Source organism: Heterodontus francisci, chromosome 43 (genome assembly GCF_036365525.1).
Source record: "Heterodontus francisci isolate sHetFra1 chromosome 43, sHetFra1.hap1, whole genome shotgun sequence".
Lineage (NCBI taxonomy): Eukaryota > Metazoa > Chordata > Chondrichthyes > Heterodontiformes > Heterodontidae > Heterodontus > Heterodontus francisci.
In genome coordinates this window covers 15,969,014-15,995,111 of record NC_090413.1, presented here as the reverse complement: position 1 = coordinate 15,995,111, position 26,098 = coordinate 15,969,014, and the positions used below count along the sequence as shown (strand labels likewise).

General features: G+C 45.1%; 1 long non-coding RNA gene across 4 annotated transcripts in view; it reads left to right on the top strand.

The window, feature by feature from the left end:
- The first annotated feature begins 616 nt into the window (after positions 1 to 616).
- LOC137355611 (uncharacterized) overlaps positions 617 to 26,098 on the top strand; it is a 58,477-nt gene continuing 32,995 nt past the window's right edge. For 3 of the 4 annotated variants that reach the window (XR_010970954.1, XR_010970951.1, XR_010970953.1), the window contains exons 1-3: positions 617 to 894; positions 17,721 to 23,439; positions 24,510 to 24,581. This is a non-coding gene — a long non-coding RNA (uncharacterized lncRNA). Of the gene's footprint in view, positions 2,136 to 17,720; positions 23,440 to 24,509; positions 24,582 to 26,098 lie in introns of all 4 variants that reach the window. The other variant, XR_010970952.1, reaches the window with a different exon arrangement.

Sequence of the window (26,098 nt, the reverse complement as noted above, 5' to 3'; positions counted from 1 at the left end):
AGCTTCCAGTTCTTCCAGTTCTCTGCCTTCCTTCCTTTGTTGAAAATGTGGAAAAACCCTTCTTTCAGTCTGTCTCTCCATCTTGCAGCAGTCACACAGCCACAGTCAGCTGCACCTCGTTGATGCACTCAGGCTCCCAAATCAGAGAGCAGTCAATCCCAGTGCTGTACCTGTCCTGGGAGTGTTTGGGGATGGTTTCGAGGGAGCTTTACTCTGTATCTCAGTCATGCTGTCCCTGTCTTGGGAGTGATTGGGGACAGTGCAGAGGGAGCTCTCTTCTGTATCTAGCTGTGCTTTCTCTCACTCGCGTGCTCAAGGTTGCTACTTCGGTACTTTAAGTCTAAACTGCTCCATTTTCCAGCATTAACATTCCTCACCTTGATTAGAAGCAAAAATTATTTAAACATAAAAAGATAAGCAAATTAAATGACCTGCAATCCTTTTCAGAAAATGAGAGCCGTGGACTAGCCCTTGAAGGGTTAATAGCCTGTTGCCTAACCATTGGCTCATCATTGACATTAATGTCATACTGAGTTACACATTACTCAGAACGGATGTTAATTCTTAAGTAATGATTTCATCCTTCTGGAACATTCCTGCGTTAATGATGCTGAACTGCCGCCTTAACTCAGAATTAATTTGGGAAACTGACCTGCAAGAAAGTTTAATTTCACTTTTCTAACCACCCATCAGGCTAATGAGAGAGGCCCTGTCAGAGCAGCCGAGTGCGAGCAGCAAAAACCTTCGAATTTCTGCGACATGCGGAAAAGGTCACAAGCTGACTGTACAAGTTGGGACGGGGTAGCTCGCTGCATTACAACGATGTCCTTTTAAGCTCGTGACAGACTCAACCCCTGGCCAGGCAGATAACAAGGGGGAACTCGAGGAACTATGGCAAGTGTGATGAGTTTCAGTGCTGCAAACTTTTCATTCCGCTGTGTCAGTGTCTTGCAGGCTGCTGGCAAAATCCATCAGACAGTCAAGCTTCCTCGCTGAGGCAAGTCTAGTGTTTGTCACGGGGTTACGGGGCTGTGGGGATAGAGTCGTGGGAGTGGGACTAATTGGATTGCCCTCGTTTTCATAAGCCACATATCCTCGAGCCTCAACAAGGTGGTTGTGAAGTTAGAATCCCTGCTTCCCGTTAACACCTGCCCACCTCAAGTTGCCGACGAACAGATCTCGGTGTTCGGATTTGGGATTTTACCACCAATGAGTATCAAGTTCTCAAATCTCCAGGCCCCGAATAACAGGACAAAGCTCTCAAAAAGAAGCAGAAATGAAACTAGAACTGAGCCTGTTCTGAGGAGTCTGAACACTGATTGAGGTGTCTAAGATGATTTAAGGATTTGATAGGGTACGAACATATGGACAATGATTGACAGAACAAGAACCTGTACTCCATTCAGCCTGTTCCACAAAATTACAATACCTAGTGCATCATAAAAACATTACCCACTCTCCCCACCACACACCCCCAACCCAAAACCATGTCACCTCCTGGGAGAGGTGATAAACCAGATTCAAAACCCGAGCCAATTTGGGAGGAAAAAGTCTTGGAAATTTCCCTCTGAGCCTTACCAAGCAAGGAGATAACCGACCCAGGAGGATCGAGAGGAACTGTTTTCTCGGAAAAGGGGGCATAACCTTAAAATTAGAGCCAGGCCATTCAGGAGCAATCCCAAGAAGTATTTCTTTCCACAAAAGAAAGTGTGGAAACCTGGAAAACTCTCCCCAAAAACCTGTTCAGGCTTGAAGGTGGCGGTGGGGGTGTCAATTGAAGATTTCAAAACTGAGTGACAGATTTTTATTGGGTATTAAGGCATATGGAACTAAAGCTGCTAAATGGAGTTAAGATACAGTTCAACCATGATTTAATTGAATGGCAGACGAGGCTGAAAAGCTGCCTCCTCTTAATGTTCCTGTAACTTCTGTTTTTCCACTGTTGCTGTCTGATCCGCTGAGTATGTCCACCTTTTGTCTGTTTTAACATTTTGGAGAATTGAGTTGCTTAGCTTTGTGTGACTGGACCTCAGGTGGCACAGCCCGGCTGCCTGCCACAGTGAGAAGCTCAAGGAATTGCGTTTGAGTCCTGTTCCACCTCTACTACTGTGCTCGCTGACCTACGTTGTCTTCTGGTTAAGTAACACCTCCATTTACAATTCCTATCCTCGTTTTCAAATCCCTCCCTGGCCTCTCCCCTCCTTATCTCTGTGATCTACAACCCTCTGAGGTGTCTGCACTCCTTTAAATCTGTCCTCATGAGCATCGCTAATTTTAATTGCTGCACCCACTGATGGTCATTGCCTTCAGCTGCCAAGGCTGTAAACTCTGGAATTCCCTCCTTAAACCTCTCCATCTCTCTCTCACTCTGCTTTAAGATGTTCTTTCAAACTTAGCTCTTTGACCAAGATTTTGATCACCTGTGCTAATACCTCCTTATGTAGTTTGGTGTCAAATCTTGTCTGATAACATGCTTGTGAAGCACTTTGGAATGTTTTAATATATCGTACTTCTAACACAAATGTATGTATTGTTGTCTTCGCTGTCCTGGGAGTGGATGTGGGGGAGACTATATTGGGCCCTGAGCGGTTCCTGTTAGCTCTCTGGCATTCAGTTTGAACCACAAGGGGATCTGGGTCAAAATGGAGCTGTTGGAGACAACTGGAGCTGCTCCTCCTGTGACCGTACGCACTTTGCCCTGCAGTCACCAGAGTAACCATGCATGGACTTAGTGCTTTTAGAGCAATCGACTGCTGCATCACCATTATGAATTAAACAGCATCCAATGCCATTAAAGCAGAGACACTGGGTGCAGCAGAAAACATGTTTTCAGGCGCTGCCTTTGGACGGGAGTTGAGTTCTGAAAGGAATATTAATATTACATGGTGCCAGTCTTTTGCACGTTGCAAAGACACCAGGCAGCAGATTAGGACTGAATAGCAAAAATGAAATGGATCTAATCAGTTAGTTACCTGAGATTCCTTTTAGACCTCCACTGCCTAAGTGCGAGGTGGGGGGTGGAGGGGGAAATGATAAATAATGCACAACCCTTTTGCTGACTGAACAGTTTTCAACCCTTTGGTTTCAGATCCAAATGTCTGCTGTGTTTTATTTTGTTTTTCTTTCATATGCCCATGTTTTTCACCTATTTCTGCTGCACATAACCGCATAGGAATTGCCAGATGATAATACATCAAAAGGTCCATCTTGTTCACCCGCTACCATCCTCAGTCACATGACAAAATGATAATGGAGTTGTTGACTAATCAATCTTTATCATGAGTCTGTCACAGGCCCACATGAGGCAAGGGGAACCCCTAGTCGTGGAGAGCTTAGGGAACCATAGGCTCCAAGTCACCTCAACCACCCAAGCACATCGCTCATCTCATCTCAAATTACTCATATACCATAGCCCCAAAATGCTATTTTCTCAAAGAAATCTATGAGACCGCTGTGCCAGGATTCCAGAGGCAGTTGGCACCTCCAGCACTTTTCCCAAAGGGTCATCATTCATGTCTAGTGTTGACCGGCCAGTTTAAAAAAAAAATGAATCTCAGGATGTGGGTGTCATTGGTCAGGCCATTTATTGCCCTCCCATGCCCTGAGAAGGCCATGGTGGGCTTTCCCTTGAACTGATGCCATCCTTGTGGCGTTGGTACTCCTGCAATTGCATTACCAAGGTCCGACCACAGAGTCTCCAAGGTAGGAAGGCCATTTGCATCCTTTCGCTTCCTGCTCAGAAGATACAGTCCACCCCCATGTCTCTTATACGGGTTTAAAATTAATCAAAGCTTTCACAAAGCCTTTTATCAAGTTGATGAGGCTTAATGCATATGGCATAAATAGAACCATTCCCTAGCTACTGACACACCCCTCTCCCTGGCAACTGTCTGAGATTAAGCCAGTCTGTTCGCAGCCTTGGTGTTACGTTTGACCCCGAAATGAACTTCCAACCTCATCATTGTGCTATCATTAAGACCACCCATTTCCATCTTCGGAATACCACCCAACTTAGCCCCCGTCTCAGCTCATCTGCTGAAACCCTGATTCATGCCTTCGTTACCTCAAGACTTGATAATTCCAGTGCACTCCTGGCTGGTCTCCCACATTCTACTCTCTATAAACTTGAGGTCATCCAAAACTCCGCTGCCCATGTCTTAACTCGCACCAAGTCCTATTCCCCTGTCACCCCTGCGCTCGCTGACCTACATTTGGCTTCCGGTCAAGCAAGGTCTTGATTTTGAAATTCTCATCCTTGTTTTCAAATCCCCCCCATGGTCTCTTTTCCCCCTCCCTATCTCTGTAATCTCCTTCAGCCCCACAACCTCTTAGATATCTACACTCCTCTAACTCTGGCCTCTTGAGCATCCCTGATTTTAATCGCTCCACCATTGATTGCCTTGGCTCAAAGCGCTGGAATACCCTCCCTACACCTCTCCACCTTGCTTTCCTCCTCTAAGACACTCCTTAAAACCTACCTGTTTGACCAAGCTTTTGGTCATCTGACCTAATATTTCCTTTTGTGAATCAGTGTCATACTTTGTTTTAATATGCTCCAGCGAGGAGACAGTGATTGTTGTGTCATAAGGTTTATGTTGGCTATGGAAAAGGACAAGGAACAATCAAGAGCAAGAATAATGAACTGGGGGCAAGCCAACTTTAAAGGACTGGGAATGGATTTGGCCCAGACAAAATGGAATCAAACATTGTCCAACAAAACGGTACCAGAACTAGGGGCTGCCTTTAAAGAAGAGATAGTTCAGGCATAGTCAAAGAAAGAAGAAGAAGTCAATGTACATTTGCATGGTGGAAAGATAGCAAAAACAAATCCAGAGTGCCCTGGATGATAGAGATAGAGATTAAGATGATGTCAGGTGGTTAATACAACCCAGAACCAGGCAGAATATAGGCGGTTCAAGAAGGAAGTGAGAAGCAAAGAGAGAGTATGAAGAGACTGGCAGCTAATGTAAGAGGGAATCCAGAAGTTTTCTATAGGCATATAAATAGCAAAACTATGGTAAAAGGGGCCGATTAGGAACCAAAAAGGGGTTTTACACATGAAGGCAGAGGGCATGGTTGAGGTATTAAATAAATACTTTGCATCTGTCTTTACCATGAAAGAAGATGCTGTGCAGGTCATGATGGAAGAGGTAATTCAGACACTTGAAGGGTTTAAAATTGATGAGGAGGTATTGGATAGGCTGACTGTACTTAAAGTTGATACGGCACCAAGACCGGATGAGGGAAGTGAGAGTGGAAATTGTGGAGGCACAGGCCATAATCTTCCAGTCCTCCTTAGATTCAGGTTTGGTGCCAAAGCACTGGAGAATTACAAAAAAGGATGTAAAGATAAGCCCAACAACTATCGGCCAGTCAGTTTAACTTCAGTGTTGGGGTAGTTTCTGGAAATAATTCAGGACAAAATTAATAGTCGCTTAGGCAAATGTGGGTTAATTAGGGAAAACCAGCGCAGATTTGTGAAGGGCAAATAGTGTTTAACTTTCTGGGAGTTTTTTTAATGAGGTAACAGGGAAGGTTGATCAGGGTAATGCTGTTAATGTGGTGTACATGGGCTTCCAAAAAGCATTTGATAAAGTGCCACACAATGTGAGCAAAGTTATAGCTCATGGAATGAAAGGGACAGTAGCAACATGGATATGAAATTGGATGAGTGACAGGAAACAGTAGTGGTTTATGGATGTTTTTCGGACTGGAGGAATATTTGTAGTGGAGTTCTCCATGGGTCAGTGTTCGGATCATTGATGTTCCTGATCTATATTAATGACCTAGACCTTGGCGTACAGGGCACAATTTCAAAATATATGAATGATACAAAACTTGGAAACATTGTGAACTGTGAGGAGGATAGTGTAGGACTTAGACAGGTTGGTGGAATGTGCGGACAAGTGGCGGATGAAATTTAAAGCAAAGAAGTGTAAAGTGATTCATTTTGGTGGGAAGAACAAGGAGAAACTATATAAAATAAATGGTGCAATTCTAAAGGAGGTGCAGGAGCAGAAGGACCTGGGTGTAAATGTGCATGAATCATTGAAGTTGGCATGACAGGTTGAGAGAGCAGTTAATAGAGCTTACAGTATCCTAGGCTTTATTAACAGGGGCATAGAATACAAAAGCAAGGAACTTGTGTAGAAGACTGACTGCAACTGGAGTATTGTGTCCAGTTCTGGGCATCACACTTTAGAAAAGATGTGAGGGCATTGGGGAGAGTGCAGAAAAGATTCACGAGAATGGTTCCAGGGATGAGGAACTTCATTTACGCAGATAGATTGAAGTTGGGACTGTTTTCCGTGAAGAAGAGAAAGTTGAGAGGAGACTTGATAGAGGTGTTTAAAATCATGAGGGGTCTGGACAGAGTAGATAGGAAAAAACTGTTCCCAGTGGTGGAATGATAGAGAACAAGAGGGCACAGATTTAAGGTAATTGGCAAAAGAAGCAATGACAACATGAGGAAAAACGTTTTCACGCAGTGAGTGGTTGGGTCTGGAATGCACTGCCTGAGAGTGTGGTGAAGGGAGGTTCAATCGAGGCATTCAGGAGAGAATTGAATTGTTACCTGAAAAGAGAGAATGTGCAGGGCTATAGGAAGAAGGCGGGGGAATGGCATTATGTAAACTGCTCTTTCGGAGACGCAGCGCAGGCACGATGGGCTGAATGGCCTCCTTCTGTGCTGTAAACGTTTTGTGATTCTGAATTATTCTGATCTGAATACACTACCTGAAAATGACGGTGGAAGTAGATGCAATAGCAACATTTAAAAGGGAACTGGCAAAATACTTGAAGGGTAATCTCAGCTCTATAAGTAAAGAGCAAGGTAGTGGTATTAATTGGATAGCTCTTTCAAAGAGCCAGCACAGGCACGATGAACTGAATGGACTCCTTCTGTGCTGTATGACTCTATGAAACATGATATTCTTTCCCTTTGGTCATTTCCTTCCCTCCTCCTGTAGGCATTGTCCCGTGGGGTATAGCTTCTTGGGCGAGGTACTGGGGCAGCGGGCACACAAGTGCTTTTTTTGACTGAGGAAGTCATTACAGGAGAGGAAATTCTTGTGTTCTCACATCTACTTGCTTTCCAGCAAGAATCACCTAGATATTAAATGGAAGGAGCAGGACCTAGTACGATTTCTTTTCCACCTTGCGACGAGTTGTTGAGGCCACTTGTAGCACACTTGCCGTGCTGCTGTTGAGACGTGCTCAACTACCGGCGTGGCTCAGCTGGCCAGTCTGAGTCAGAAGGATGTGGGTCCAAACTTAAACTCAGGATCTGATATGTAATCTAGGCTGACACTCCAGTGCAGTGTTGAGGGAGTGCTGCACTGTCGAACGTGCTGTCTTTCGGATGAGATTTTAAACCGAGGCCCTGCCTGCCCTTTCAGGTGGATGTAAAAGATCCCATAGCAATATGTGCTGAAAAACAAGTTCTCGTGTTCTGGTCAACACTTCCCTTTCAACCAACGCCAGCCAAACTAGGTCAGCTGGTCCAGATGCAGGATCACCGACCTGAAACATTTATCTCTGATTCTGTCTCCACAGATGCTGACGGAGCTGCCCAGGATTTCCAGAATCGTCTTGTTTTTATTTTTGATTTCCAGCATCTGTCCTATTTTGCTTTTGAGACCATCTGGTCATTCGTCTCAACACTGCTTGTTGGATCTTACTGTGCATGCCGTGGTTGCTGTGCTTCCTGCATAACCAGTGCCTGATTTTCAGCAGAGTAATTAAATGGATGTTGAAGTGCACTGGGACTGAGGGCATGGAAGGCGCTACATGAATGCAAATTATCTCTTCCTCCCTGCTAGGCATTGACTTTGTCAACTGAAACAGTTGTGGGCATTCTCCAGAGCTTTATAATCCCATGACTATCCGAGATTCCCTCAAGAAGGTGCCACAGAGATGCTGAGGATTAACCTTTCCCCACAGTTTAAAATATTATATTTCTCCAATCAGGAACCAAGTCAGTGGAGCTTATTACAGTGACTCTTGTCACTGCTGCTTAGTTTCTCTGTTCACCCGTGGGCCTCAGGAGATCCACCACGCATGTGTTTAAGTGACATGATTCATCGTCCATCAGGTTCCGAAAAAATATTTTAAAAGGATAAGAAATTAATATATATTGGAAACCTTGATTAAGCAAACATTTCGGAGGGATTTTTTAACCTAAATAAAAAAAACGGATGGGTTTGGGTTGGGCTGGAGGTTAAATTGTGAAAGGTCTGAATAAAGGGGAGACGATGGTGCAGTGGTAATGTCACTGAACTAGTAATCCAGAGGGCCAGGCTAATTCCCTGGGGACATGGGTTCAAATCCCACTATGGCAGCTGGTGGAATTTAAATTCAATTAACTATCTGGGATTGAGAGCTAGTCTCAGTAGTGGTGCCTTGAAACTATCGCTGATTTTTATAAAAGCCCATATGGTTCACTTCCAGGGAAGGAAATCTGCCATCCTTACCTGATCTGGCCTACTTGTGACTCCAGACCCACAGCAATGTGGTTGACTCAACTTCCCTCTGACATGGCCTAGCGAGTCATTCGATTGTCAAGGGCATTCAGGGATGGGCAACGAATGCTGGCCTTGCCAGTGACGCCCACATCCCACGAAAGAATAAAAAAAACCCTGCCCGCTTCCAGTTTTATCAGAGGCTGGACAGTTGGCAGGCAACCTGCTCACTCCAAAGAGTCGCGCGGGCACTTTAAATATTACAAAGAGGCTGCGCGCCTCGTTCTTATTCAACATTCTGCATTTAACTGCGGATGGCTGGGTTTTCTGAGCTTTGACAAAGCCGGCAGCCAAGCCCAGACCAGGATGGTCAAATCCAGGGGGTGAGCAGTGACTGCCTTGTTAGTTGCCTGCTGAATCCATCGTGCCTACCTGGGCTAGCCCTCAGTGACCAGTTCTCCATTGCACTCTTCCGATTTTCCCCCCCCCCCAACCTCCGCCCGGAGGGTTCCGATCCTCCTCCCACCCCCTTCCCCCAACTCCAGATCTCCCTCGAAGAGTGTGAATCTACCTTGTTCTGTGGCCTCCACCGAACTACTCCCCACTGGATTGGTAGCTACACCTGTGAATCAAGCTGGCTTCTGGGCAGGGAACTGTACAGTCACATCATGCACACGCTTTAGAATTAAAACCCCAGAGTGTGCAATGAAACCTGGATTTCTAGGTTCCTGACCCCCTACCACCACTCCCCATGAGCTCCCCTGACACTATTCTTAGTGGGTCAGATAAATTAAATTCTAGCCCTTTCTGCCCACAAACAATACTTCCCATTGCCATAAATTCTGGCCATGGCTTTCAGTCAACTTTTCCCATTCAGTTTTGCTATATCACACTACCCCTCGTATCCCCCCAAATCCTTGCTCTTTGCCCTATCACCCCCTTGCCCTCTCTGTCCCTTGCTCTCCCCTTCACCCTCCCCCAGTTCTGTACCTGACCCTCCCGCCCACACCACCACAGTGACTGGGTGTACCGGACATTGTGACATTTGCCAGGCCTAAGCAGATGTCACAGCAAAATCAGGAGGCATTTTTTAGTACAAGAGGTTGGATTTTCACCACAGGCCTCAGAACCTCACCATTAGGCCCAAATGGGGGGTCAGATGCCTGCACTGTGTGGGGAACAGTCACTCATCTGTGATTTTTTTTCCCCCCACAAATGGCCAGAGGGCGGGCCCGCTGTCCAAATAAGGACGGAGGGCTGGCTCCCGAAGCTGGAGGGCCAATAGGAGACCCCCACGTCGCCCCCCTCCCAAGCTTGGATGCAGCAGCAGGATGCCATAGAAAGAAAGTGAGGGAGAATTTTGTTGGGTAAAGCCATCACGTGATATAGAGCAAGGGTGGGAAAATCAAGTTGAGGTGTCAACCTGCCGCCTTCACATTGAACGACAGCGCATGCTCGAGGGGTAAATGGCCTCCTCCTGATATTATGATGTTTAGGGCTATGGTCACTGGGGGCTTCATTTTCATTGCTGAGTTGGGAACACGACGCCCGGATCATTTCCTGGTCCCGACCTTGTGCCGCATCTGCGTCGCTGACATGACGCTATCTTCAAATGCAGATCACTTACTTGGCTGGAAGCGTGCTCAGCGCCGAATTAGTGGCGCCAAGCGCTGCCAGGAGGCGAGAACTGATGGCTGGGTACAATCCTCCAAGGCAAACGTCAGCCATGATTGGGCTTGCCACTGCCTTGCAAAATAGAGGTGGTAGGGGATCAGAGAGCCAGTAGTCTCACCGAGCAGAGAAGTGGCCCAACCGCCATTGTAAAGGTGCTACACTGACGCAATAATCCTTTCTAACAAGAACATTTTCTTCACGATTAACATGACTTGATATCTTCCTGCATTGTATCTGACATCTGTGCACGATCTCCGATCTGTGCTTTCAAAATTGCCTTTTGGCCCTCCCCAGCTCATTAACAAGCTCCTCAAGAAGGTTAACAAGCAGTTATTGGAGGTGAGCTGGTTCCTGGCTCCCCCAAGCACCCGCCCTCAGCCTTTGCTTTGAAAATAGCAGCACATACATCAGAGACGTTGGGACACTAAAATGCCATGTGTGAGTGCTATTTTCAAAGCACGCCCACACCAATCCCACACCCCCCCCCCCCCCCACCCCCCCAACACCGCATGGGCGATTGTCTCTGTGGACAATTTCTGAAGTCTCTTTCCCAACTCTGCTACCATTTTGTTTATTTATCAAAAAAGGAATATGCTTTATCAACTGAGTAATTTACCATTGTTTCAAAATGTTTCAGATTTACATTTGTGGAATAATGTTTATCACAGTCATGTGATATTCCTTTCTCAGGTGGCCACTGAACTATTGTCAAAATGGTGGATGGAGGGTTGCTGCTAAATGTTTCCGGCCTATCAGAGGACAACTCTGGCACAGGCTCGGGGACAGGTTAGGCCGAAAAACTGACGAGCACGTTCAGTACTCACGGGGTTAACAGAATTTGCACCGTTGGGAAAATCAGCTCACTGTCACCTACACAACCATTCTCCAATCTTACTAATCCCAGCGAGCCTACAGTGAATTATTTCCAGGGAGTATTTATTATTTATTATGCTTGTAATGATTTTAATGCTTCCGTTGATCTGTTAGACGGTGCCCTGTTGTTGAACTGTGGTTGATAAATATGTATGACCCCCTTTTCACATTCCCTCCGCTTCTGCCCAAAGTAGACAAGAGTAATAAGCCTTGAGTTCTCGGCTGTATAGAAACGAGAAAAAGGAAGTGAGTCACACAGGAAACATGGAAGCAAAGGTTACGAGAGGCAAGTTGGAAATGGTTGAATATTGTGAAAAGGAATTGAGAGGCAGCTGTAAATGTTAGAGAAAGGTATTGATGAGTGCAAAATGAATTTAATTTTTTTTTAAAAAGGGCAAATGACGAGAGAATATATCTACACGTGAATCACTAAGCTGGAAGAATTCATGAAAATTTTGGTTCTGTGCTATTGGGAAAATCAACTCATAGACAGAAGGAAAGAGAGAATTTGCATTTACATAGCGCCTTTCACCACCTCAAGATGTCCCAAAGTTCTTTACGGCCAATGGACTGTAGGTTCTGCAGTAATGCAGGAAACGCGGCAGCCAATTTGCACACAAACTCTCACAAACAGCAACGTGATAAAGACCAGATAATCTGTTTTTGTTTAGTGATGTTGGTTGAGGGATAAATATTAGCCCAGGACATGATTGAGGGAGAACTCCCCTGCACTACTTCGAAATAGTGCCATGAGATCTTCTGCATCCGCCTGGGAGGGCAGACATGGCCTCGTTTTAAAGGCCCATCTGAAAGACGGCACCTCTGACAGAGCAGCACTCCCTCAGTATGGAACTAGAGTATCAGCCAGGATAATGTGGTCTAGCTTCTGAAGTGGGGTAACAGTGACCCCCCCGTGACCTTCTCACTCAGAGGTGAGGGCGCTACCCAGAGAGCCATGGCTGACACTCAAAAGCCAACGTGAGGTACTCGGTTGAAAAAGTGGGAGAGAAAGGAACGCATGCAATCCTATATTTGAAGCCACCTTCAGGCAAACAGAGAAGGGAAACTGATATTTCATTTCTTTTGCACTATGCAGTCATACGTTCCTGATTTTCTTCCTGGAACACACTCAAGTTCGCATTTGAGCTGTTGATTGCTAGAGGGAGCAAGTGGGGCCTAGCAATTGGGCCTGCAATTAGGCTGTCCATGGGATGGAATGGGTGTACACTGTTTGCTGTTCGCAGGTAGACCTGCCCTCCGTCCCGGTAATGGGTGACTTTCTGGATTTTGGTATGTTCCTATTGGCAGTGATTCAACCGAGGACCTCACACCAGTCTTTAACTTTGACTCTCTTCTGTCCCAGCAGCTGCAGGGTGTATCAAAATTAGATTCCACATATCTCAAGTAGACGAGAGTATTAAACTTGACTTCTCTGTGAAAATGAGGAAGAGTGCACATGTGGCACATGGGAAACATACCAAAGCTGTGAAATCGAATAGGAATTTTGGTGTTATAAGTATAGTATCCCGGGATGGCGGGACTGCCTTATGAAGAGAGATTGGGGAAACGGCCTGTATTCTCTTGAGTTTCGGAGAATGAGAGGTGATCTCATTGAAACCTACAAAATGCTTAAAGGGATCGACAGGGTAGATGCAGCTAATATGTTTCCCCTGGTTGGGGAGGCTAGAACCAGGGGACACAATTTCAAAATAAGGGGACAGAGATGAGGAGAAATTTTTGCTCAGAAGGTTGTGAATCTTTGGAATTCTCTACCCCAGAGGGCTGTGGAAGCTCAGTCATTGACTATGTTTAAAGCAGAGATTGACAGATTTCTAAATACAAATGACATAAAGGGATATGGGGATAGTGTGGGAAAAAGGCATTGAAGTGGATGATCAGCCATGATCGTATTGAATGGCGGAGCAGGCTTGATGGGCTGAATGGCCTACTCCTGCTCCTATATTCCTATGATCCTATGTGTAGAACAGGCTGCTGACTAGCCCGATAACTGTTAGCCTGACTCAGTTAGTAGCACTTAACTCTAATCGACAAAGCTGTAGGTTCAAGTCCCACACCAGGATATAAAGCCTGTAATTCCGCTGGGTGATGCTTCAAATTAGATCGTCTGGAAGATGACACATTGAGAGAACAGCATGTTTAATTTACTAATATTCCTCCTTCAACTAGCACCATAAATAATAGCTGTGTGTGGGATCTCTACATACAAATGGCTGTTGTGCTTGCCCCTGTAACAACTACACTTGCATGTGAAGAACTTTGGGACGTGAATGATATGAAATACTATTTAAATACACTCTTCTACTTTGCAATTTTAGGGGCTTTTTTTTTTTTTAGCCTGGAACAGAGAAACTCAAACTGAATCTCATCGGTTTCAGAATTAGAAATGATTTGATGAAAGCAAGGAGAGAACGATTGTTCGCTCTGGTTAGCTGGTCCGTAACAAGGGAGCACAGACCGAACAGTATCCCAAGAAGAACAGTCAGACAACATACAGAAAGTTAATCGAACATGGAATGCTTCACAAGAAGTTGACTAGGCAGAAGCTATAACATTATTGAAGATGCTCCTTAAAACCTACTCCTTTGCCCAAGCCTATGGTCATCTGTCCTAACATCATCCCATGTGGCTCACTGTCAAATTTTGTTTGATAGTCACTCCTGTGAAGCTCCTTGGGTCATTTTACTATATTAAAGGTGCTCTATAAATGCAAGTTGTTGTGCTGTGTTGGGATTTGCTAAATTTGAAAAGGAAGATGATGGAATATGCAGGGAGATGGGTGTTGGACATCTTTGCTGGAACAGTTAGCACAAGCCCAGGCGTGATAGGCCGATTGACCTCCTCCTGTACGGCAATAAATATCAGCCAATGATTCATGGAATAGAGAGTCAAAACTCAGCATAGTTTCCGACAGAATTGTTGTAGTGCCATTCTTATCCCCAGCACTTGACGGCCAATAAACCACCTTCGAATTGAATCTCCGATCATTGCAAAGGCAGGAATCACAGAGCAACTGAGTCTATATTGGTTGAGGGGCAAATATTGACCTGGATACCTTGGTCCTCTTCAAACAATGCCAATGAGACCTTGGCTTAACATCTCCCTGAAAGGCACCACCTTTTGATAATGTAGCACTCCCTCAGTGCCGTGTAGAAGCCTCAGCTTAGATTATGTTCTCGGGTACGGGAGTGCACTGGTTGAACACTCAACCTTCTGACACAGGCATCAGTACTACACTGACACTATGGGTAGGATTGTCGAGCCCCGCCAAAGTAAGGAACGGAGACGAAGGGTCCTGAAAATAATGGAAACAGCCGGCGTGCCAGCTTTCTGATCCCATTGCTGGCATCAGCCATTTTGGCTAAAGCGGGTTCACGGCTGGCAGAGCTGCCTCCCACGAGGTGGGCCGTCAATTGGGCTCATTAAGAGCCTCGTTAAAGGTGGCTGACTGGGATTTTCCAGTCGGTCTCCAGTTTCCCGACACGATGGGCGGGCAGTCGGGCACCAAGCAGCACGCCAGGGTTTCAGTTCCCCAGGCAGGCCTATTGGCCCTCCCTGCTTGCCTGTGTGGGAGTGCAGCTGGAGGCCGCCCTGTAGAGGGACTTCCTCACCACCACCACCACCACCACCAACAACCCCCTCCCCTGCCTCGGTGGTGGCCAGGCCGCTTTATTTTTTTAAATCAAATTTTTAATAAAGTGTCTGAGAGGGCACCTTCATGTTGAAGCACCCTCTGTTACTTACCCTTTACTACAGCCCCCTGCTCCTCTTAAGCTGGAAGGCCTCTGATGGGCCCTGCATCTTTGACAGCCTCCCAGCCACCCCGTCTCCATGTCAATTAAGGGGGTGGCCTAGTCTAAATTCCAATGTGTGCTTGTTTTCCCCCAGGGAAAAGGTTCCAGCTCCTGTTTCCCGCCCCCAAAGCAAAAATTCAGCCCCGTGTGTAAACTACTCAATGTTACCGAGGAAGGCTCAATTTATCAGGGCCAAGGCCTAGGAAGGGCTGATATCAAGAAAGGTTCAGAGGTCAGGGCTGGGAATGGGACAATGTTGAAGGGCACTTCCTTTTGAGCTGCTGCGTACAATCATTCTGTACGTGGATCACTGAAACCTAATGGTCAGTATGAAGGCTCTGAAACTTGGAATAGGCCTGGAGTGAATTTAGATAGGATTATTAATTTAGGATAAATCCGGGAAAAGGACTAACATGCTGGATCGAGGCCTGGAAGCAAATATTACAGGGACTGAAATGTGGAATGGGTCAGTAATCAGATTAAAGCCTGGAAAGGATAAGTATTTGTGGCTGGGGCCTCGACTGGATGAGAGCTCAGAGGGAAAGCTTGTAAAGGGTCAGTATCCATGGCTGAGGCCTAGTCTGGAAGACTGGCAGAAAATACAGACTGCTAAAAGTACATAAAAATAAGAGAATTATAATTTTCTTTGGTCCTTTCCAGCCTGAGAAACAACAATGTTATCAAAGGCCTACTATTCTTACTTCCAGCCTAACCACAGCACTTGAGTTCCCGAACTGTTGACCATATAACCCATAAATTTTTAATGCGTGTGTCTTTAATTCAACTGTCTTGCTGTGAACTTCACAAAACCCAATGTTCTCAGCTTATGTGCCTAAACTCACAATTCTGAGTTAATATTTAACAGTTTCTAAATTATTCATAATCTGTCCGCAGGTTTGACAGACTGGGGAAGGGTAGCTCATATTTTCCGAGCTGTGCTTGAATAGAGTTTAATTTGTTTGGGCTGTGGAAATGGAGCATCTCCATCAATAAACAAGCTAGCACCGTGCGATATGACTGGCTGCCTCGTTGCCCTGGGCATGCGCGGCAGGGGGTAACCAGTAAGAGTACTAGCATTGGGCAGTCGCAGTTCACCGTATCTCTTTGCCCATTTTTTTTTATTTTTCCCCCTTGCAAATGTTTAAATTGCACGCTTGCCTTTCACATCGTGATGTCGGTTGAATTAGCAGGTGGTCAGTTTAATCAGCAGGTACAGGGCCGTGCGCAGAGCTCACAGCAGAAGTGCTGCATTCAAACTGTGCCAATGTACTGGACTTGACAGTGTGCATTTCTCACTCCCTTCCTCTCCTCCTCAAGTTGAGCTTCTGACTACACATCCACGTCAACACTAAAGCCGCCTATTTTCATCTCCGTAGCATCACCTGACTTTGCCCACGCCTCAGCTCATCTGTTGAAATCCTCATCCGTGCCTTTGTTACCTCTGGCGTTGATTATGTCAGCGTGCTCCGGGCTAGCCTCCCACATTCTACTCTCTGTATACTTGAGGTAATCCAAACTTCTTCTGCCCATGTCCTAACTCGCACCAAGTCCCATTCCCCCATCACCCTTCGCCGCCCCCCCCATGCTTGCTGACCTATGTCTGCTCCCGGTCAAGCAATGCCCTGATTTTAAAATTCTCATCCTTGTTTTTAAATCCCTCCACTGTCTCACCCCTCCCTATCTGTGTAATCTCCTCCAGCCCCGCAACCCACTTTCTTTGACTTTGTTCCTTTCAGCTGGTTGATTCTGAGCTCAGCTTCCTGACTATTCTCTCCTTAGGTGTGGGGCAAATCCCTTTGCTCATTTCTTGGGTTGATGCAGAACACTGAAAATGGTATTGTCTCAGTTGAGGAGGCATTGGGTAGGATGTCTCCCAAGTTATGTTCCAATAGGGCCATGGCTGGCTATTCCAATGGCTCAGCTCATGAAACTACTGGGAACAGAAGGTCTAAGATTCAACTTCCAAACAAGAGTTTACCTCTCTTAGCCAGGGCATTACAAACCATCTTAAAATCTTCAGACTAAGAGAAGTCAAAATCACACTCGTGATCACTAACCAGTGACTCTGGCAGGAGAGTACATGTGGGCACTGTGTTAAAAACAGGATTGACCTGGTTGTGTTACCGCTGCCAGACTGACTATTGTCCAGCCTCCAACATGAAGAGTCGTCAATTGGGCAGGGGCAAGAGGAGAGGACAGGAAAGTTGCGGAAGGAAAAAAAAATAAAGACAAGTTTGGATAGGAAACCAGAGCAATTTGATACAGGCTTGGTTCATAGAATCATATAGCACAGATAGTGATCATTCAGCCCATCATACCTATTCTAGCTCTTTAACATGTCTAACCAATTAGTCTCACCATCCTATCCTTTCCCTATAGCCCTGCCAATTTTTCTCCAAGTATTTATCCAATTCCCTTTCTGAACGTTACTATTGGATCTGCTTCCTCCACCCTGCCAGGCAGCACATTCCAGATCACAACTCACTGAGCCAAAAAAAACACTCCATCTCCCCTCTGATTCTTTTGTCAAGTATCTTAAATCAATATTCTTTGCTGACTCTTCTGCCACTGGCAACAGTTTCTCATTTATTCCATCAAAATCCCTCATTGTTACCTTTACTCAATCTCTCCCCTAACCTTCTCTGCTCTAAGGACAATCTCAGCTTCTCCAGTCATGCCAAGCAACTGATTAATATCCAGTGACAACTGGAGAGACGATTGAGTGAAAAAGGGAGGCAGGTAAAAGGGCTGAATTCCTGTCGAGTGGGTCAGTGACAACACAATATAAGGACCAGGAAGCAGAACAAAACTGGTCAAGTCATTCTGAGTTCTGACACCTTCATCGACAACACTGAGAATTCTCACCAAAGAAAGGGCTTATTGGATTTTTTTGTGATTGCAGGCATTGCAGTGGCCTCAGCGGATCTAATGACCTCTGCCTGACCCAGAGGAGACAAGTCACGTCAACATTACCACCAGCTCCCTTTTCCTGAGCACTTTGATGAGAATGGAGACTGATCGGCAAGCTGCTTTTGACGACACTGTGCTACCTCGGTGTGCGATCTGATGCTTATTCCTCCTGGCCACACCAAGTCAGCTGGGTCATTAATAAAAGAAACCGTACACATGGGACGCAATGTGAGCAAATAGACGTACGTTAAACTGTGCTTCATGAATTTCTTATTGACTGCTGTTTGAAAGGAGGTGAACCAAAGTGCAGGCCTGTTGGTCCCTGCTGTTCCACAGCACTTAACCATTTCAAGATGAGACAAAAAAAATGAGATCACTGTTCTCCTTTGCTGTCTCTTCCAGGCAGTGCTGGAATCTAGAAATGTCCTTGAATCGAGGTAGCTAAGGTCTTAGCTGGCTACCTCACTGTTCCTTGCGTTGAACACGACCTTTATATCACACAACAGCTTGAAACTTACAATAGCAGCTTTAGCATAGTAAATCGCCCCAGGGTGCTTCACAGGAGCATTATCGGATAAAGACTGATGCTAAGTCAAAGAAGGAGACATAGAGAAGTGACCCAAAGCTTGGTCAAAGAGGAGGATTTTAAGGATGGTCTTAAAGGAGGAAAGAATGGTGGAGTGGATTAGGGAGGGAATGGCAGAGCTTAGAAGGCTGAAGGACCTTGGAGGCAGTGGGATAACAATGGACAGCCAATTCATCAACTGATGAAATTTGACAGACGTGTCAAGGTACAATATAAATGGCAGTCTTCTTTCTCCTTCATTTCAGTGCAATAGGATCCTGGGCTCACCTCCCTGAGTATTCTCTCTCTTTTGACATGGCACAAGCCCCCGTTGCTCATTTTAGGTTGATGCAGAACACTGGACGTTATATAGTTATGAAATAAACTTGATCAAAGCAAGAGTGCCACACGGGAGTGTAGCCACTGCTGGGACTGCAGCAGGCCCTGGAGAAGCAGCCATTGAGGAGGTCAAAGTGGGGTCAAAGGCACTAGGGCTAATGAGGCAGGCCCTGGCAAGGTGGGAGAATCAATCACGAGGGCGCGGGGTGCGGTGCTTCCAGCGGGGGGCAGCACTTGCCATTGGGTGGACACAAGGTGTCCAAGCAGAAGGGATTCCCCAACTGAGCCAGCAGGGAGGCTCAGTTTTTACTGGGTGACCTCAGCAGATGAAGTGCCCATCCGCTGCGGGTAAAATACCCCCAGCGGCAGGAAGAGGCTATTAAGTGGCCATTAGTTAGCCAAGAAGAACCTCCCACCACCGCTGGTAAAATACCAGAGGAGGCAGGTAGCTGATGGGCACAGCAACGCCCGCCTCCCAGCCCACTCCCGGGGGTGCGCATAAAATTCTGGCCATTGCTTCCCATGCAGTAAATAACTCTGAAACACAGTGACTGATTGATATGTAAGAAACAGTGGCAGCCATTTTTCACACAGCAAGATCCCACAAACAGCAAGGACATGGATGACCTTTTAATTTGCATTTGGCAATGTTAGTTGAGGACAGAATATTGTCCAGGACCCTGGACGAAGGCACAAACTCAACATTGTGCAAACCCATCGGTTCTTTAATATCCACCTAAACCTCCGGAGCCGGGATTTACAGCACTGGAATGTCGGTCTAGATCATGTGCTCACGTTTCACACTGGGATGGAATGAAGCTTCTTAAATATTCTCCCACCCACATTTGGAGCTATGTTTTTAAGTATTAATGCCCCAAATTTAATTATGTCCTCAAGCCTACAATGTGTATTCTGAGTGGAAGGGGTTGTATTTTTGGCAGATGAGGGAGTGCGAGGGGGTGTGGATCTTGATTACACTGGATCACAGCCTTTCCCCAACCATCACAATTTGGGATTAAGTAAGCATAAATGCAATGTTATGACCAGGTGAGATAGGGGTCTCGGGGTTCCCTCTCAGCCTTTCCCTGGTTTAACCGTAACAGAGTTTAACTTCTAAAAACACTGTTTTAGCTGCCCCTTAGTGAATCCTTGTTCACCTCTTTCCAATTGTAAGGCAAATAAATCAATTAGACAGGTTTTCTTAGATTTAAACAAGGAAGGCGGAAGTTTATTTATCCTAAACTCTAATTCGGGTAACAACTACGAATATGCGACGCGACCACGCTATCATGCATACACGAAAAACACACGCAGATAGAGACAGAAAAAGTATAAAAGAATAAAGGGGAAAAGTTTTGAGGCAATTGATGGATTGTAGTTACAGTTCTTTGAGTTTGATGTTGAGTCTTTGGTTGCCAGTAAGTCTTGCTGTTTGGGGGCCAGCGCATGCTTTAACTTGTTTCGATGTAGGAGTCTTTTCTCTCTTGAGGTTTACGTGTCTTCAGTGGGTCCGGAGGCTTGTGAGAAAGCCAGTCAGGAGAGAGGCTGTCTTGTTCCAGGCTCAGTTACAATCTGCCGTCTGAATTCATACTGTCCTGTGAGCACAATTCAAACCTCCAAGTTGGCCAGCAGTTTAATCATGTGACTAAGTTTTTCAACAACCTCTCCTGCATCTTTTGTGGGTTCCAAAGCTCTCGGTGGGGGGGAGGGGTTGTGGTGTAGTGCTGTCCCTTACCCCGACAAGATGTGGATCACCATTGCCCAGCCCAATCTCTGTTAATTGAATCAGTGAGCAATTCTTTTGTCTCTCCAAACACTGTCTTAGTATGCAAATGTCCTACAGCCAAGTGTCTGGTGATCTCTTTTTAAACAAGTAATTTCTTCACTCCAGCAACAGTTTAAAATTAATGTTCATATGACAAAATTAATATGCCTCCTTCTTGGCAGGTGGGGGTCTTCATGACAATGCACTAACCCACCATTTGGGTCCTCGGCAACACTGGGTGCAAAAGGCACTCGTGTATCTGTGGGATCCAATTTCGCTCGGGTACCTTGCATCATTGCCTCTAGATTTTCTAAAAATCTCCCTCTGTTCACAGCTGGAACAAAAGGCCTCTCTGACTCATGTTTGCCACTCAGGAACAGAGACTTCCCAACACAAACGAGTGTGAGGTGTCATTTTGTGACACAATGTTCATTGTGTACATTCTGAGAGGGAAACGGCTCCCATTAGCATATTAAACATTTTCTGCGCCCTTTTAATCTAAACATGTGTGGGTACGCCTAGATTTAAAAAAAAAAAGAAATAAAATTATCTCTTTTCCCAAATCTGTTCTGTTGGAAAAATGGTCAAAAACTCCCAAAAACAGGCAGATAAAACAGCATTTTAAAACAATCAAACCCAGCCATTTACAGCTTTCACAGCTAATGGAGTATTGGAATTCAATCCCAAAAATAGCGATTAAAAAGAAGGAACACAGCAAAAATTAAAGGTAACTTTTTCATCACTTAAATCAGTAAATTTATCGAACCTTGGTTACATCATGGAGTACATTTGAACAGTTCTGGTCTCCATATTATAAAAAGGATACAGAGGCATCAGAGAAGGTGCAACAAAATATTTACTAGGATAATACCATAACTGAGAGGTTATCCCTGGCAGAAAAGATTGAACAGGCTGAGGATCTTTGCTCTGAAAAAAGAGAAAGCTGAGGGGGTGACCTGATAAGAGGTTTTTAAAATTATGAAAGGGTTTGATAGACTAGACGTAGAAAAGATACTTTCACTTGTGGCTGAGTCCGAAACTAGGGGCTTTTAACATGATAGTCACCAGCATAGGGAATTCAGGAGGAATTTCTTTACCCAGAGAGTGGTTAGAATGTGGAACTCACTACCACAAGGAGTAATTGAAGAGAATTACTTAAATGCATTTCAGGGGAAGCTGGATAAACACGTGAGGGAGAAAGGAATGGAAGGCTAGGCTAATAGGAAATGAAAAGGGGTGGGAGGAGGCTTGTGTGGAGCACAATCACCAGCATGGACCAGTTGGGCCAAATGGCCTGTTAATGTGCTGTACATTCTCTGTCGTTCTATGTAATATATTGAGACGTGTATTATATGGCATAGCCTCTGAATCACTATGAATGGTGCCATGGGTGTTGTGTAAAAGCTTTACACTCGGCTGCGAGCTCAAACAATGGCGGGCTGCACGCCAAAGAGCTGCCAAGATCTCACGTGCGGCGGCTCCTTTAAATAGCCGGGGTGGCCCTCAACCCCGAACCCCCCCCCACCATGTGGAAGGGGACAGGCTGTTCGTCCCTGGCAATGGCGTCAGCTTTTTCTAACGTCCCCTTCCCACCTCCCCATTAACAATTACATTAACTATTTGCCCTTCGCCGCCCCCCCCCCCCCCCAAAAAAAACACTTACCTTTCAAATTGACCTTCCCCCGCTGCTCCCCAGACTGCACAAAGTTTAAAGTTCACTCCTTCCCACTCTCCCCTACACCCATTACTTTTATTTGACCCTGTCTCCCCCCCCGCACTGAAAATCATAACTCCTCCCCCCTCCTCCTCACCAGTGTCACGCCGCATTTCCCTGGCAGGTGGGGGGGGGGCTACCATGCAGCCTCACAGAGGATCAGGCTGGGCCCTCTCAATGTTGGGCTCCATGGCGGACCCCTGCCGGCCCCATCTCTTGGCCCCCATCACCCCCACCACGGAGCCCAATGTTGAGGGCTTGGTAAAATCCAGTCCAGGGCTGAATTTTATGAGCCCTCTAGGAATGGGAACAGAGGCAGGGGTCCCATAAAATTGCTTGGGAAGGTGGGGTGGTGGATTTCCCATCGTCTTCCCGACACCACGTAGGGTGGGGAAGGCCGAGGACAGCCTTCCAGCCCCAGGCCAATTGAGGCCCTTAATTAGCTAATCACCAATTATGACCCTCTTCCCACCTCCACCTCAATTTAATAGAGGTCGGAGTGGCACCCCACCACATGGAGATGCCACCAGGTAAAACTTGCTGCCCTCCTAGTGGGGATTGGGGTGGCCCTCCTTTGGAGGCAATCCAGGGCCCTCTCTGGCAGTGATCATGATCCCATTCACCTCGGGAAGAACCTAAACTCCACTTACCTCTCCCGGGGTCTCCAACATCTTTGGTACTACAGGGCTCATCTCTTCAAGGGCTTGCATCCCCAAAGGCGGGAAGTTAAGTGGCTGCCCGCTGTGGAATTGCAATAGGGGTTCAAAGGAGGGCCAAGGTGGGATCTCCCCCCACCTTCCAGCCCACTGCCGGGACCCTCATCAGAATAAAATTCATCCCATGATCTCCATTCCGAATCCCAATGAATCTTTTAAATGAACTCAGCAAGAGTCTACAAAAATGTAGTCTAATTTTTTTTACCCTTAAAAGGACACATTAGCAGCAGTTTAATGTGTTTTACATTATTTAATGTTTCTATCCTTATCTGTGTATCCTTTGATTTACCATGAGAATTCCTAGGGGAACTTTGCTAATTCAATAAAATATTAGCTTTGGGATGCATTTTATCTATTGCACAAGTCACCACCATGTTTAAGGCATTGCACTGTCCATATGCAAAATTCTGCATCACGTTTTGATCTGATTGGCTCAAATTTTCATATTCCTAGAATGGCAACAAAGCAAAATCCTGCCTTTGAGAGCTGAGAAAAATCCACCAATAGAAACATTAGACACTGAACCAATCAAACCACTTGGAACAGTTATCGACAATTTTTGGTCCTCTTTCTTTAGCCAGTCAATTACATGAGACGATGAAAATGTTGAATGTAAGGTTTGTAACATCATAAATACATAAAATATATACTTCACAACATGGTTAAACTTTCCTATAAAGTAGTCTTTAGTAGCTCTGAGAATCTGCATTAATGCCTAAACCTCCTTCAATCTGTAATCTGTAAGCTATATATATTGATTGTGCTTTATCTGTTATTTCCTGTTTAATTTATGTTGATTTTGGTTTGATAGAGTAAAAATTTATAAAAGTGAAGTTGGTAAATTCTACTCTTTTTTTTGGTTTGTTGATCTCCACGGGGATCATAACCCTGTGCCTAATTATTTGCCTAAGTACAATGGACATGAAAAAAAATTAGTTTCCTGCGACAAATCTAAACACACTTGCTTCACAGTCCCTGGGAACATACTTCACAAGTTTCCTTCCAATTTCTTTCACTTAAGTTCTATGCCCTTCTCTTGTTTGCACATCTTAGCGATACCTGCTTCTTGAAATGGCATAAGTGGAGCAATGTCATGGGAGATCTATTAACATGTAATGTTTAGCTTCCTATCGGCATTCATCTGTCACTCGTCCTGAACCGTCGTTCCAGCCCCTCAGTTTCTGATTGGCTGATATTTATAACTGGCAACACAGAGGGAAGTAGGCAAACCAGAAGTGAGAACAGCAACTAGAAACTGACCGATAAGGAACTAGTAAGGGCATATGGGAACAACTAATCAAACGCATATTCAGCAAAAGATGCCAATAAAGGGAAGAAGCTGGACCAATCAGATTGGTCCAAATGTTTTTTTGGCATTCATTTGAGCTGCCCCGTAGTTTTTGTCCAGCTATAAATTTTGAGCCCAGCAAAATATGAAATTATCCTGAATAAAACACTTATTTTACCTGTGCTGTTGTTTGTATGGTGTTTAGAAACACCGGAAGATCAAGGTTTGTTGGCGAGGCCTATTCCTTTGCAATGAGCTTAAGGTTCAATTTGGAGAAATTAGCTGGAGCTCAAATTATGGCACTCTGCATTGTTGGGCTCTTTCTCTGTAAATGCCTTGGTTCATCTGATTGCCTGCTATTCGTGTCAGCAAATCCATCTTCTCTTCATTTTAGCTTTGGAATGGAATGGAAGATCCCAAACCTTCAGAAGAAAGGGACACCCCAGAGCATTTGCTGCTGCTTCAGGTTAGTGATGCAATTGCACGGGAGGTCACTGATCTTGCATTAAACATACATTGTGGAAACTCTGCAGTGAACTAAACCATATACTTTTGGAGGTTTTCTCAAGTAAATAATGTGGGAAAAAACTATAATGAAAGGGCTGTTTGTTTGCACAACTTATTAAAACTTGCATTTTATTTACCGTTCCTCCCATTATTCTCGTTAATCTCCTGAAGGTAAAGCAATATTTTCCCGTAATAACAGAATTTAATTGCAATCGTCGAGGTTTATTTGTAGCAGATTACATGTGCAGCAAAGGAAGATTGAGACAATGCCAAATTTTTAATTGGAATATTTATACGTTGCAACATATTCTAAGTGGTTTGCTCATGTCAGTTACAGAAAGAAAGACTTGCATTTATATAGCGCCTTTCACAAGCTCAGGAGGTCCCAAAGGGCTTTACAGCCAATGAAGTACTTTTTAAAGTGTTAGTCACTGTTGTAATGTCAGAAATGCAGCATCCAATTTGTGCACAGCAAGCGCCCACAGATAGGAATGAGTTAACGAACCAGATAAACTTTTTTAGTAGCATTGTTTGAGGGATAGATATCAGCCAGGACGCCTGTGAGATTACCCCTGTTCTTCTCTGAAATAGTGGCCCTGGGATCTTTTATGTCTACCTGAGAGGGAAGATAGGGCCTCGGTTTAATGTTTCATCCGAAAGATGGCACCTCTGACAGAGTGCAGCGTGCACTCAGTAACATGCTGTCCTTACCCAGTATGGCCTATATATGACTCCAGTCCTGCAACTACGTGCTTGACTCTCAACTGCCCTTTGTAGTGGCCTAGCCAGCCACTCAGTTATATCAGACCGCTACAAAGAATACCTCATGGATTTCAAGGAGGCAGCACACCACCACTATCTTAGGGGAACTATGGCGAAGCAATTAATGCTGGCGAAGCACATCCTAAAATGAGTTAAAAGTAGTCAAAACTGCTTTTGTTAACATCCGCAATTTAAAGACAATAATCATCCTTATAAGTAGATTTATTTCCAAAGCTTTTAAAATTATTCATCTACCTGCCATGACTAAGAAACAATGTTTATCTAATTTCCAGGATCAAATCAATTACACTTACTTCACTTACAGATCTCTTGCAAACTTCTTACTAAAACCTTTCTCTGGGAATGTACACCACTCTTCCAGACCCTGTCACTCTCCAAAATATCAACTTTGTCTCACCTGCTCCAAATGTACTAATGTTAATTTTATACAGATCAGGAAGAGTTGGGACCTTAAACTCTCCTGATGCTCAGTTGGTAAAGGCAGTGTATAACTAGGCTGTATTGACTATAAGATTCCGAGTTTAATTCTTTAACAAGCACCATTAGTGGCCTCAGCACTCCTAATTGTTCTATTCCAGAAAGGGTGCTACATCCTTGTGCTCAATTCCCTCCATGGTCTCTTCCCTCCCTGTCTCTAACCTTCTAAAAGCCTCAAAAAAAAAAAAAATATCTGCACTCCTCCAAGTCTGACTT